General features: G+C 39.5%; 1 pseudogene; it reads left to right on the forward strand.

Moving 5' to 3' along the window:
* LOC139477354 (uncharacterized) overlaps positions 1-6,234 on the forward strand; it is a 32,200-nt pseudogene extending 25,966 nt beyond the window's left edge.
* Positions 6,235-13,476: the final 7,242 nt, after the last annotated feature.

A 13,476-nucleotide genomic window follows, 5' to 3' on the forward strand; every position in this document is an offset into this window, starting at 1 on the left:
CGATGCGGCGTCAGCAACACTCAGATCGACTACCTGCTATTGGCATGATGGAAACTGGCAGAAGTCAGTGTGCAGAGGCCAGTTCGTTCAATGTTTGAGTCTGTGATTAGCAGACTATGGAACAGATACCAACAAAACCAGAATGTTAACGATCGATCCCGTGCACGTCCCAGATCAACCACAAGAGTACAGGGAAATTGTGCAAACTTTCATCAGGCTTCTGGAGTTACGGGTCAGACGATTAGTAATCCTCAACATGCAGCTCTTCTCCATGCTCGACTGCCACGTGTTGTGCCGTCCCTTACAAATCATCATATTGCCAACGGACGTCAAGGGTGCGCAGAAGTTTGAAACTGGGGTCATCGTGGCTGGGCACATGTCATGTTTTCAGATGAGTCCCAATTCTCTTTGCACTTCCTTGAAAGGAGTGGTTGTGTCTCGCGACGTTGAAATGAACGTGGAGCCAATGTCATCCTGAGATGTCATGAAAGATCTTTATTCTTTAATCATAGGCTGTATGACATTGCTTGGTGAAACCATTACTCGATATGCTGTTAAAACACGACAGTTTAGGATTTCGTGACATTTTCTAACATTTTGTTATTGCTGATTTTTAGGACCAATTTACATGATCGTCACATATTATTTCTAAACATAAATGGTTACGAAAGCATCGCTAACCTACCTTTCTTAATTGCATGCCTACGTATTTTCTAAAATCTGTGTACAAGAGCTGTTTTTAAATAGGCCCATGTAAAATCATACAGCACAATAATTCTGAATAAACAAGTTAGAGAAGTTCCTCCTCAACTACCAAAAAATTAATCCAATTGGGGCCAGGCGGTGCAATGGGAGTGAGGCAGACACGCTCTAATCTCCATTAGCAGAATCAAACGCAGTATTCCTAGTCTCACCGTATTCGTCCTTTAAGTTAGTTTGCGGTCATAACATCTACAGTCATACTAATATCACTTACAATTTTACTACAATGAGAAATCTTTTTTTTCTCAAATGACCTGTTTCGTGCTTCAAAAAGATCATCTAAAATATTTCCGATTGTGCCCTATCATTAATGAAGAATATAGTTGGAAACTGCTTTTAGCCAAGATTTCTAAAGATTAAGGAAATAATGTTGTCGCTTTTATTTAAGTGCTTAGACGAGTTGACATGTATGTAGACGAGTTGACATGTGGTGATGATATATGTTATATTTTCAGGTACGTGCGATGGGGGTAATTGAGTGTGTTTAGCCTTGGCTCGTCATGCCCAGTAATTCGTAAACAGATGTCCATGATAAAGTCGGAATCGTACAATTGACTTTGTTTAGAAGAAATTCCTTATTATTACTTGTACTTATTATTCTATGCATACAGATTCAGAGAGGCAAAACACCCTCCACAAGTCTGTATGAAGCTTGGCTTCAACTTTCCCTTTATGTTGAGAAATATTCCAGCAGCTCCATTCTTAGGAGTTTGCATTTATCAACATTTGAGGTACAACCGAGCATTGTCTTTCTACCAAGATTTCAAAGCGCATTATACGACTCTTGTTCAGAATTTGTTTGATGAAGGTTACAACATTCAAGGCCTCAGTAAAGCTTTCAAAAAAGTGTATGGTAGACATGAAGAGGACATGTCCAAATTTGACGCGTCAGTGACAAAAATTATGTTCGATTCAATTCCCTATTTTTTTTGTACCATATGTTCCCGTGTTTTTAGGTGAACAATTGACTTGCGTTTGCATGTGTTTGTGGTGGGTGCCACGCAGGATACGCTCACCGTTGAGCGAGCACATGGTATCATCACTATTGGATAGTGAATCTTTAACACACGCTCATCATAAAGTTGGAATCGTACAGTCGATAAGACTCTTATGAGTATGGAAAGGGTTCTGTCGCTTTTTATAATCATCCCTACTGCCTATGCCCTAATAAGAGTCATATATATCATCTAGATACCACAAAAAGGATAGACACAAACGTATGATAATGAAACATCGGAAGGGGGAGTTCAAGATAAGTTCATTGGTGTGGAATACCCATCTTCCATTAACCACTCGTCTAAATGAAGATATTGGATTCAGGCTTGTTATTATAATCTTTCATTCATGTAAAAAATCAATGAATACCCTTATCACACTTATCATATATCAAGCTATATATACTACTCAAAAGAAATTAGGGGTCACACCATTTCGAGAGTATGAAAATGTAAATCATTGTGTACACCCAGTTGGTTGTATTTTGAGAAATGTTTTGAAAGGAATTGAAGATATGCGAATTGAAGATCGAACACAACAATTACTCATCCTTGCCTCATCATTAATGAAATGCACGTACATCATGTGTGCCGTTTTTTGCTTAAATTCCGCGAACGATTCTGTACGAGTCACATGTTTCATCCAACTTGAATGTTGAACATGCCTCGACGTCAGCTAAGCCTTGTTGATCGTGGAAGAGCCAGTGCATGGCTTCAGGACGGTCTGAGTCAGAGAAATGTTGCCCAGAGAATCGGTTGAAGCCAAAGTGTGATTGGTAGACTGTGGCAGAGATTTCAAGTGACCAATTCCATCTAGAATCGCCCTCGTCCTGTAAGACCCAGGTCAACTTCACAACGTGAAGACCGGTATGTCATAAACCTGTCATTTCGTCAACAAACCGTCACAGCAAGACGTCTTAGAGATGAACTGCGCCTTGCAACAGGAACCCGAGTGTCTGACCAGACATTCCGTAACCGACTACGGGCCAACAACATCCGGTCACGGCGCCAAGCAGTTCGGCCACCTCTTCTGCAACATCATTGTAGAGCACGTGCAGACTGGTGTAGACGTCACAGACGCTGGACACGTCCTGAATGGCTGAGAGTGCTCTTCACAGACGAATCCCGGTTTGCACTGCAGTTCAACGATGCCAGGATTCGTGTCTATCGTCGTCCTGGGGAACGGTTTGCCTACGTCAACGTCAGACAACGTCACATATATGGTGGAGGCTCAGTGATGGTGTGGGCTGGAATTTCTGTTCACCATCGGACACATCTCTACGTCGTTCAGGGTAATCTGACAGGAATCCGGAATAGGGACGAGATTATTTAACCCCTTGTTCATCCTGCACTTCGTCAAATTGGTCGTGGCGCCATTTTGCAGGACGACAATGGAAGACCTCATCATGCTCGGGTGGTAGCTGATTTCTTGGCACAAAACGGTGTGCAACGAATGGATTGGCCAGCGTATTCACCAGATTTGGCACCGATTGAACACGCCTGGGACGAGTTGGGTAGACGTGTGACAAACAATCAACGTCAATCTGAAAATCTGCAAGAACTTAAACAATTCCTTCAAGCAGAGTGGCAGGCTATCCCCCAAAAGTTCTTTCAATGCTTAATTGACAGTATGCAACAACGATGTGTTGCATGCTTAGGCGCAAGGTTCGGTTTTACTCGTCACTGACATGGCATTACTCTGTGTGACGTGTGTTCTTAACCCCGATATTCACAAGTGGTGGGCCGTTTGTACCGATGTCGCCACTGTTGAATGATTTTGCCGCTTTTGTACAGCAGTGATTTGCAACTGTTACTGTCTCTTTTATTTACACCAGCATATGAAATCTGAAATTTTACAGACAATAAATTATTTGACCCTTAACTTTTTTTGAGTAGTATATATTATATATAATCATGCTTTATATAGAATTTGTTTTTTTTCTGTTTCACCGTGAATAGTGTAATGTAAAAGTTACTCTCTTACAGATATGGTAGCACTTTAGTTGAAAAAGGTGCGAAGAAATCATCTATCCAAACTGAAGCTGACTTTGTGACTGGGCAAATGAGTATCTGCAGCATCCTCACTTTCCACTTCTTTGACCGGGCACTCAAGATGCACAATCTAATGTTCGACTGTATGGATGTATACAAAATAGACAGTGTTAAAGAAATGCATTTGCAGAATGATGACATGGTGGAGATTAAGAGGACTAGATCCAAAGAATTTGAAATGAAAACAAAAACGAAGATCAACGTTTCCATTACAGGAAATTTGAAATCTTTAAACAAAGACATAAAGGCAAACTGTCTGAAATTCAACCCAATAGTTCGGACGAATAAGGTGAAGATACCAGTCGTTTCCAAAGACTCTGGATCAATAAGCATTGTGAGGTACAGGTTGCCCAACGACACACACTATGCATACTTCTCTCTGGATATGTTGAAAACAGATCCTCTACCAAAGCGAATTCCAAAGAAAGAGCTCAAGGTTTCAGGTATGTTCAAGTATACGGTTCATTTATCAAAGGACTGAGGTTCTATTATATCCAGGATGGTCGTCATTAAAAAATAAAACTTTAAACTTTGGGTGTGCGTATGTGTGTGCATGCGTGTGTGTGTATTCTGGTCCAGACACGATTATGTACAGGCCATGGCCATACAGCTGGTGGAATATTGCAGTGTGCAGTGTTTAGTAATAAACAATCACACACCTGCATGATTATGATTTGATCATATGTATACTATGCAAAACAGGAGGGAATCATCAGATCTTTTGATGTATATGGTATTGGCAAATTGAAATGATATGGCGGCGCACTAGGTCGTTAAAGAGGTACTGAGTCAAATTCGAAATTTGCAGCCAACGAGTAAATATCTGATATCGAGCATAACCACATAGAATTCGACGAATGTCCCAGCTTGTTGTTCCACTCATCAGTTAGAGCAACGCCGAGTTTATTGAGAATAGTGGCTGAATTTTGACGTTGACGTTGACGTACACGTCTGCCAATGACGTCCCAGACGTGTCCAAAGGGCGAAAGGTCAGGACTGAGTGCTGGCCATGGCATGACATATTTTGCTTTTGGAGGAATTTGGTCACAATACTGGCACGATAAGCACGTTGATTATCATCTTGAAAGATGAAACGTTGCCATGCATGCTGTGCAAATGGCACCACGAGTGGTGCAATGATGATGTCACAATAGTATTGACCTGTGACTCTTTCATGGACAATATGGAGCGCAGTTTAGCCATTCATTGTGATACCACCCAATACTATTATGGACCCACCCCCAACACGATCATGTTGTACGACGTTAACGTCCATAAAACGCTCAACAGGATGTCTCCAAACTCAATTCCTTCGTTAATGGAAGTCGAGAGTGAACCTCGATTCGTCAGAAAACATGACATTAGCGCTAACGTCGAGTATCGTTACCTACACCACAGATACCTCTGGTTGAAACGACGTGCAACATGTTCTGGGATGACACGTGGACGTCGTGCACGCAAATTTAATCTGTGCAGACTGTGCATGTACTCTTATACCAGTTGCCTGTTGTAATCGGCCCCTTATCTGAGTGGCAGTTTGCAACCGATTTCTAAAAGCCATCGTTCTGACTTATCTGTCCTGGGCCGGAGTTGTTGCCCTTGGGCGTTCAGAGTGGCGTCGATCATCGGCGTTATGTGTTTGCAGCTATCGGGCCCACAATCTGCTGATGACAAATTGAGAACACGCAGCGTTTAGGCAACAATATTTAAACGTGTGCCCAAACTGCTACATGTCGATTTTAAGTAAATGTTCAGCACTTGGCAAACGTCGCATGATCAATGCTGTTGCTTCCTTTATGATCAAATGAGTTTTATTAAGTGTCTCAGAGCGTTTGGTTCCAAGAAAACAAGCGTCTACTCACAACAGAGTCTGAGTGACAATGCTAGGTATGGCAGTGTTTGGAAGCTTGATTTCTTCAATGGTCTTGCCATTGTCAGATATTGGTGTATTGTCCTATAACTTCACCTCAAAGCAAATTATCCCCTACTTTTTTGCACTTGTCCCAGTTAATGAATTAAAAGTCGTATAAAGTTTTGGAAAATTTAGTTTGTGTAATACCTATAAAACCAATTACCTATTATTCTTTAACATATTCTGTTTACAGGAATCCCTGTTTTGGCAGAGAAGAGCCTGTCAGCTTTGTCTGAATCCCTGCCTTGGTCAACATGGATGAAAGTTGGTATAGAACTGGGGTTGTCGAATGACAGTGTACGCGACATATCCGAGAAGGCGGAACACACCAGCTCTGACCCTCGATTTCAGCTTCTCTGTAAGTGGAAAAACAGCAGTCAAAAGAGTCACGATCAACTGTCAACCCAATTGTTATATGCTCTGCATGAAATCAAACGCAGTGACATCGCTGAAGTGCTTCAATTGGTCATGAGAGAGAATAGAGAGCTCAGGAGAATCGACTTTGAGAAATAAGGACAAGGACCCGAGATGTCATTGCCCTACAACACAAGATAGTGGTTCCTCCACGAACACTAACATTAAGAATGTCGTGGCAGAATATAATATTGTATTGGTACTAGCTATATAACATATGAACTGTACAATTAGGAAGGGACCTGTGAACTTCACTTGACAGAATGTGTACATAGCTAATGCTGAATGCTATTATAATATATTTAGTGATCGAATACTGTTCCTGAACATTTTCTGAAAATATACAATTGATATCTCCCTCGTATAAATAACACCAGAACAATTTTCGGTCCGCATCAATGACAGTATGATTCAGAACAATTATCATAGATGAAAGTATGCTTCAAATGACATTTGCTTTCATTTTCTACAAAGTACCATAACCATTTTGTGATGAATAGCTCGTAGATCAAGGAAAGAAGTTTTTCTCATGTTAATTGTTTGGGATATTGGTGAAAGAAGTTGAACATCAAATGTTTCGACAGAATTGAACTTTGTTCTTTTCTGAGATTGCAAAGCTTCCAGTAGATCCTTGGAGCTTTTGAGAATACACATGGTATTAATTCCACTTGTCTGAGATACTTTTTGTGAATATAAAGAAACATTTTCCTAAATTGTAATATCTCTGTTTGAACGGATTTGTATGTAGCCTTCCTGATGTAATCAGTGTTTTGTTTTTCAAACATATCTATTTCATTTATTGTATTCATATTTACGTGTTGTATGTACTTGTATTCAGATGTAAGTTCAGATGTTGTAAATGTACATGATGTAAATTGACTTTGTTTGGATAAAGTAGATTAGAATAATTGATTGTGTAGATATATTTCACAAGGATCGTAAAACCATCGTCAAACAGTATGACCTATGTTGACCTTTTTTTTATCTACTTTTATGTCAATCTACAATATATACATCCCATGAATCGATTTGTTTACAATCCTAGAATCGTCATAATATTTGATTTTGAGAATTGACGGTTTTCATTCTACATGTATTATTGTTGTCATTTGTAGATGGTTATAAAGTGTAATAATTTGTCCCTTAAGTTTGCATAAAGAAACGTTTCACATCACTTAGAACCTACCCAGCACGGCAACGATTTATTTGACAATAATATATGCTTTTAAGTAAAATTGTGGTTTTCTAAATGAATCAAGTAAGAGGTTTAATTTCTGAATCTAACAGGGCTACATTTTCCAAGGGAAAAGAACGTGACATAATGAAGAAACTTATCGTCTTCAACCATTTATACATTCATCTATTATTTCTTCATTTACCAAATTGTTTCCATGGTCGTTTCTCAGGACTGATGTTGTACTTAATAGAAAAAAATGATTTCTTAGCAAACACATGCATGTGTAAATATCTAACTTGATAAACGATTGCCATGACCTTTTGATCGATACGTTGTCGGTACGTTTAACAGCGTCTCCACTAAATATATACTTCACATGGATAGTTGTTTCCCGTGATGAAGACGTGAAAGATATTAGCCTTGGTATTGTGTTTGTGTTTCTGTATGTTTGTGTTTGTGACAAGTGCCACCGGTGGGGCAGGATACGTACGCCTTTTCGCGAACACCTTGTACTATCGCTTTTTGATAGTTATTCATAAGCACATGCTCATGATGTAGTCGGAATCGTACAATAGATTCTGCTTTTGGCAGGTATTTTTTATGATCAAGGAAATTGTCGCTCTTATTTAGATGCACTGTATATGAAATGGTGTTTACGACGATACGCATTGCGCGAAGAAAGAATATTCTTCTTTTTAGCGTGAATCATAAATCCTTTATTAACTGTACAAACCTAAGCGTACAAACCTGCTTTTAGTAGAGATTTCTTATGATAATGGAAAGGGTTTCCTCACTATTATTTGAAGCCTGAATATTATTGTTCTCAAGTACAAATCAAATCTTAGAGTATGTAAAACGTACGTTGTTATATACACTGTTTGATATTTCAAAATAAAGAAAATATAGTAAAATTGCGAATTGTTTGCAATTGATAAGTATGTATTTTGTCATCTTCCCAAGGCAAGAGAGTTAACTGACTATAAAAGTCCAGTTTCCACCCTAGTTTCCACCTAGGCTGGTATTATGGAGTTACATTTTGGCTGGACTAACGAGTCTATGCATAGTCTAATCAAAAGCGCGCACCGAAATCGAAACCGGTTCGTAAACTGTCGTGCAGATTTAGGTCGATTGCAGGATTTGCAAAGCATGTGCACCGCCAACTCGTTGTCGGCAGATATTTTCCAAATCTTTTCATGTTTAAAATCAAGGGGCTCACGTGATTTGATGCATTTCCCGATGTAAGATCCGTTTTATCATGGAGAGGCTTAGAAGGGACATAACTGGTAATAGCCACTGGTGGCGCTACGATCGAGGCCAGTAATTCCAGCCTAGTTGGGCAAGGGTGGAAACTGGACTTTTAAAGTCAGTTAATTCTCTTGCCTCGGTAAGATGGTATTTTGTTTGGTTTGTATATCAAAACTTTTTGATGTGGCGAGTGTTATGCTATAATCAACCCTATTTCATTTGTGGTATTCAGATTTGTAAAATTTTAATAGTTTATAGTTAGTCTCCTTAACTCTTCATGTTAACAGATTTAGTGAGATACAATGTATTATAATCATTGTTTGTGCAGAAATCTTCTCTGAATTTGACCACCCACACCCCACTGGTCAAGATCATGTTTAATACTTAAATGTTCGTTTAAGGCAAACTCAAGAGCCGTCTTCTCTCTATATCATTCATTATGGGGGGCTAAGATTGAGCCCGATCCCCCATTGTAACATTTCTTCATGCTCCCAATGCATGAAACTGTTTAACATGACCTCTGCCTTCCTGTATTAGAGTGGGCACGGGTGGTCCAGTCATCTAAGGCGCCGCAATTCGCTGTGCAGAGTTGCGTCCCTTGGGCACGCCAGAAACCTATGATTGTCGGTTCGAATCCCGGTTCGCCTCGATTATGTTTCTAGGTTTGTCAGCACCATACCCGTGCTCGTGGGTTTCACCGAAGTGGTAAACGTCTAAGACCTGCATTGCATCACTTCGGGCTTTCCTCCCACATTAAGCTGACACGCCGTGATATAACTGGAATACTGTTAAAAGCGGCGTTAACCCACCTCACTCACTCACTCACTCCTGTATTAGATGAACCTTACCTTTATTCAAAATTAAAAATCACTTATTTGAAAAAATAGTACTGTGACACTTTTTCCTGTTTTAAAGCTGTACTTTGAGCTGTAGTGTTCCAAAACAGAAAGCGCAAAAAACTTATTGCTGGAGGCATTGGACTCTCTGTTAAAAATCTCTCCTGCACCCCCTACAAGCAACCGAGACGTGAATGGGACTTCTCCCTGGAAGCGCTGCCTAGTCGAATCCACCGAGAACTTTTCGGAGAATGTGAAGACTCCCCAACACTGCAGCCTTCTGCATTACTCAGATTGCCAGAAGAGCTGTATTTCTGGCAGCAAACCCAGGTACTCGCCCAAAGTCAGTCAACAGATTGGGAGGTACCAAACCTAAGGCACCGAGCACAATGGGGAGTTGGACAACTTGGGAGGGAAGTGTGGCACTTCGTAAGCGAGGTCCGCATATTTACCATATTTTTCCTGATCCGTGTGAATCACGTTAGTGTCAAAAGGTACAGAAAATTCAATAATATTTATGATATCATTGGATTTATCAAGAAGGAAAAGTATCAGGTTTGTTGGCCTGAATAGGCCTGAGGCGGTGTACGGGCCTATTCCAAAACATTATTTATTAATAATTTTCCATGACGCCCTCCAGATATTCTGGGTCGTACCATGGATGGACCTCTGTGTCAAAGCCAAAAGCATGGCGAAGATGTTAATAAAAGGATCGAGCCACTCCATCGTGTCGCTTAAGATCCTGTGTTTGTGCCAAAGATGGACATCCACTGGCAGTCTCATTAAATTTATTGCATAATCTACATTTCATATTTACATTTTTACGCAAAATCACACATTGACGGTTTCGAGTGGCAAGTGACTGATCCTGAGTAGCAAACAGAAAGCCTTCTGTTTCACTTTTCATGCCAGCCGACTTCATCCAAGCGAAGGACTCTATGGGGTTGCATGTTTTCACAACACACTGCACATAAACTCGATGCAGTGGTCGTTCAAAAAGCCTCTCCCTGATAAAATGAGTCTGGGCCGTTCTGTATGGCACTTCGCTTGGTTGACACTCATTTCTGTACCGTCAAGCAGTACAGAACCATCAACAAAATCAACATCAGGAGATATAGAGTACACTGGTGTTTGATTTAACTCAGTCAAAGGATTGTAAACTTTCAATTTGAAGTGTTTGACTTTCTGTTTTATTCTGCTATGCTAAATAACGCCATCTGTGTATCCGGTTATTAGACTCATAGTCTATATGAACATATTTTTGTTAATTATTAGTAAATCACCAAGTAAGTAATTATGATCACCTCAGTCTTTGAGTTTGAATTTAAAACTGAATAAATTTCTCTTCGTCAAAATGAATCAATAATAAGGACGTAGTATTTTGAAACTTACTTTCGATACCATGCACACAAGGTACGCGCTCATCCCTAACGTGTTATTATTTTTCAGCTTGCAGTTTTTTTACTTGCAGTTTTTGCGTGTTTTATGAATTAACGCGAATATTATGTATGCGACTATCTTTGTAAGAAGATTTATTTTATTTTGAAATAAATGAACCACCATATCCATAGATTCAACCATCTTCGTTGTTGGCTATTGATTTGTCTATTTCATATTATTTCGTTCCAGACACAACCTTTCTTATCAGCGTTTCGTGCATGTTTTGGGTATTATCTTTATTTTATTTTCCAGGATACTAGTTATATACCAATGAAATATTATCAAACATAGACGTCAGACCAGGTGATGTTCCCAGTCAATTTCATCAGACAGAATAATATTACCTATCAGAGACGTTAACAAAGGTAATATTTTCCAATCAAAGACGTCAGACCAGGTAATAATACAAAATATCAAAGACATCGAGCCAGATTATATCACCAATCAGAGGTGTCAGGCCAGATATTACACATCATAGATGTTTTCTTCAGGTAATGTAACCAATCAAGTCAGACCGGATATTACACATATATACGTTTGTCCGGGTAATATTGCCTATCAGAGACGTCAGAACGGATATTACACACCATAGACGTTTGTCAAGGTAACATTGCCTATCAGAGACGTCAGACCGGATATTACACATAATAGACGTTTGTCCGGGTAATATTGCCTATCAGAGAAGTCAGATCGGATATTATACATCATAGACGTTTGTCCGGGTAACATTGCCTATCAGAGACGTCAGACCGGATATTACACATCATAGACGTTTGTCCGGGTAATATTGCCTATCAGAGACGTCAGACCGGATATTACATATCATAGACGTTTGTCAAGGTAATATTGCCTATCAGAGACAGCAGACCAGATATTACACATCATAGACGTTTGTCCATGTAATATTACCTATCAGAGAAGTCAGACCGGATATTACACATCATAGACGTTTGTCAAGGTAACATTGCCTATCAGAGAAGTCAGACCGGATATTATACATCATAGACGTTTGTCCAGGTAATATTACCTATCAGAGAAGTCAGACCGGATATTATACATCATAGACGTTTGGCCAGGTAATATTACCTATCAGAGAAGTCAGACCAGATATTACACATCATAGACGTTTGTCAAGGTAATATTGCCTATCAGAGAAGTCAGACCGGATATTACACATCATAGACGTTTGTCAAGGTAATATTACCTATCAGAGAAGTCAGACCAGATATTATACATCACAAACGTTTGTTAAGGTAACATTGCCTATCAGAGACGTCAGACCGGATATTACACATCAAAGACATTTGACCGGGTAATATTACCTATGAGAGACGTTGGGCCAGATAATATTACCTATCAGAGACGTCAGACAAGGTAATATTGCCTATCAGAGACGTCAGACCAGGTAATATTGCCTATCAGAGACGTCAGACAAGGTAATATTACCAATCAGAGACGTCAGACCAGGTAATATTGTCTATCAGAGACATCAGACAAGGTAATATTACCTATCAGAGACGCCAGAAAAGGTAATATTACCTATCAGAGACGTCAGACCAGGTAATGTTACCTATCAGAGACGTCAGACAAGGTAATAGTATCTATCAGAGACGTTAGAGCAGATAATATTACCTATCAGAGACGCCAGACAAGGCTATTTTGCCTATCAGAGACGTCAGACCAGGTAATGTTACCTATCAGAGACGTCAGACCAGGTAATGTTACCTAATAGAGACGTTAGACCAGGTAATGTTACCCATCAGAGACGTCAGACAAGGTAATATTACCTATCAGAGACGCCAGACAAGGTCATATTACCTATCAGAGACGTAAGACCAGGTAATGTTACCTATCAGAGACGTCAGACAAGGTAATATTACCTATCATAGACGTTAGACCATGTAACGTTACCCATCAGAGACGTCAGACAATGTAATAGTACCTATCAGAGACGTCAGACCAGGTAATGTTACCTGACAGAAGCGCCAGACAAGGTAATATTACTAATCAGAGACGTCAGGCCAGATAATATTACCAATCAGAGACGCCAGGCCACATAATGTTAGCAGTTGTAATGCATGGTTTCTCCGTTGTAAAATACATTTACAAACTTCTGACGCAGCCTCGTCCTTTTGTGTACAGAAGTGTTGTGGTATTCTAATGTATTTATAATACACTGTGTTGGCCTTAATAATAATTTGAACATGTCTTCACCATCGCCAATATGTATAATTGAAATGCATAATTCAGAGTACACAAAAACTCTGCACAAGACTGTATGACAAGAGGGATAACTTACGTTTCCAATACAGTAAACAACGTTTATAACGAACAGGCTAATAACGAATGGGTCGATATAACGATCCCCAAAAAGAAAATTTCATGTTATTGTACAAGCATGTACATTCTCATCTCACATGTGAGAATTCTTTAATTATAATGTATACTGTTTGGAAAAACTGGTGCTACCACCTTTGTCTTCTCAATTTAAATAACAGGATATGAATGTTTTAAAACTAATTAGATGTGTACCGAAAAGGCAATTATGTAAACTTAATCAGTTGACAATGTTGTTACAGCAATTGACCAGGAGCGATCAAGACTGAGTTAGATGCATCCCCCAAAAGAAAACTTCATGTACAT

This window comes from Haliotis cracherodii, unplaced genomic scaffold (genome assembly GCF_022045235.1).
Source record: "Haliotis cracherodii isolate W230 unplaced genomic scaffold, xgHalCrac1.p SCAF_33, whole genome shotgun sequence".
Classification (NCBI taxonomy): Eukaryota; Metazoa; Mollusca; class Gastropoda; order Lepetellida; family Haliotidae; genus Haliotis; species Haliotis cracherodii.